This window comes from Notothenia coriiceps, unplaced genomic scaffold (assembly GCF_000735185.1).
Source record: "Notothenia coriiceps isolate Sejong01 unplaced genomic scaffold, NC01 NC01_scaffold00036027, whole genome shotgun sequence".
NCBI lineage: Eukaryota > Metazoa > Chordata > Actinopteri > Perciformes > Nototheniidae > Notothenia > Notothenia coriiceps.
In genome coordinates, this window is record NW_011368728.1 from 3057 (window position 1) to 5783 (window position 2727).

A 2727-nucleotide genomic window follows, 5' to 3' on the forward strand; every position below is an offset into this window, starting at 1 on the left:
TCTTATAAATATGTACTTTTATTGGTATTACAATTTCGTAGTGTTTGTATTATTGCTTGTCGGATGCCTATCACCATCTGGCAAAGGGACTGTGAAAACTAGCCTGTTGGCTAATTTGAGTACATTTACATGTTTTTAATATGTTGATTAATGTACACTGTCCCTTGTTTTTAAATAAATCAATTCAATTCAACATATAGAAAACGAATCATGCATAAATCTGCAGGAACCATCATTTATTTATTCCGTTTTTAATAATAATGCTTCGTGTTTCTAGCTGTTATACTAATTTCAGCCACAAGAGGCTGTTATTGACCTTTACCCTACTTTTGATAAAATGAAGTAAAAACCAGTGTGTGTGTGTGTCTGTCTGTCTGTCTGTCTGTCTGTGTGTGTGTGAACTCAACAGATCACTCCTCAGCTCGCTCTCCAGGGTCTCCTTCAGTTTTAAAGCGCCCTTTTTTATACCTATTTTCAGGTTGTATTTTCCTGAAGCTAATACTAGCATCCGATATTAAAGACAAAATGAGTCAGAATCAGCTTTTTTGTCTTTATTATAACATCAGGATTCAACATCATGTATAAAAGAGTGCATCTTTAAAAACGTTAAGATAACAATGATCAACATTTCATAAACAACAGGACATATAGAGAATATAAATAGAGAAGAAGAGTATTGTCTCAGTTTAACCTCTGGAAGAGTCATTATTGGGCATATGGGTCTGGTAGATATGATCAAATATATATCATTCAGTGTAAAACATTGTGTTTATGTATCTGTAATTAAACATGGACTTCAATACTTGTTTTTTCAAAGAGACGAGAGGAAATGGCTTCTCTTTCAAACAACAAAAATCTGAAAAATGCTGATATTTACAGTGAAAAATTCATAGATTTCCCTCGTTTTGACATCTTAAAATGATGGTATGATTAACAGAAACACTGCAGAAGTCAGTGATAAAGGGCAAGACCCACGGAGAACAATCAAGTGTTGACCAAAGATAACCAGTGTTGACGTTGCACTTGAACGCACCACAAGTCTATAGTGTTTAGTGCCTCAAAGCAGCATAAAAACATTGAATAAACGGTTTATAAAACACTATAGTGTAGATGTTAGTAGAGCTGCAACCACTGGGCAATGTACAGAAAATACTGATGAAGTTTTTTCATATTTAATTCATCGTTAAAAGTATTTTTCATGCAAAAAAGGTCAGAATATGCTGTTTTTTAGCACACAAAATGGACTTAAAAGTAATTATCTTTGGACATTTCAACATTTTGTAGTCATCTAAGACTCATAGTAACACTGCGTTTTAATTTAAAACATAATACTTTGATTATGAGGGACCAGGACGGACCTTTTTCAATATTTTCTGACATTTTTAACGCACTTTTCGAACACGTTTAGCGAAATTTTTCCACCATGAGTCGACTCGACGATTATTCTATGAACACAAACCATTTGGACATTTAAACACCTCGTGTTTTAGGATCTGGGATGCACATTTTTCCATATTTACAAATGTTACAAAATAACTTGCATATTAATCGATAAATGAAAATATGTCATTAGTGGCAGCTCTACTTGTTTGCAGATATAAAGACATCTGAAGTAACAGCATTAACTTGTCAGGAAGCAAAGAAATACAGTCAGAAATACAGTCGGAACTACGGTCGGAAATACGGTCAGAACTACGGTCAGAAATACAGTCGGAAATACAGTCAGAAATACAGTCAGAAATACAGTCGGAACTACGGTCGGAACTACGGTCGGAAATACGGTCAGAACTACGGTCAGAAATACAGTCAGAAATACAGTCAGAAATACAGTCGGAACTACGGTCGGAACTACAGCCGGAACTACGGTCGGAAATACGGTCAGAACTACGGTCAGAAATACAGTCAGAAATACAGTCGGAACTACGGTCGGAAATACGGTCAGAACTACAGTCAGAAATACAGTCAGAAATACAGTCAGAAATACAGTCAGAAATACAGTCGGAACTACGGTCGGAACTACAGCCGGAACTACGGTCGGAACTACAGTCGGAACTACAGTCAGAACTACAGTCGGAAATACGGTCGGAACTACGGTCGGAAATACAGTCGGAACTACGGTCGGAACTACAGTCGGAACTACGGTCAGAAATACAGTCGGATCTACAGTCGGAACTACAGCCGGAACTACGGCCGGAACTACAGTCGGAACTACGGTCAGAAATACAGTCGGAACTACGGTCGGAACTACAGCCGGAACTACAGTCAGAAATACAGTCAGAAATACAGTCGGAACTACGGTCGGAAATACGGTCGGAACTACGGTCGGAAATACGGTCAGAACTACGGTCGGAACTACAGCCGGAACTACGGTCAGAACTACAGTCAGAAATACAGTCAGAAATACAGTCAGAAATACAGCCGGAACTACGGTCGGAACTACGGTCGGAACTACGGTCGGAACTACAGTCAGAAATACAGTCAGAAATACAGTCAGAACTACAGTCGGAACTACGGTCGGAAATACAGTCAGAAATACAGTCAGAACTACAGTCGGAAATACAGTCAGAAATACAGTCAGAAATACAGTCGGAAATACAGTCAGAAATACAGTCAGAAATACGATCGGAACTACGGTCAGAAATGTAAATTAGCATTATATTTCATTGTTCATTTGGCAACTAGTCTTTTTTCTATGTTAGAGGGATAATGTTAATAACTCTGCTATTT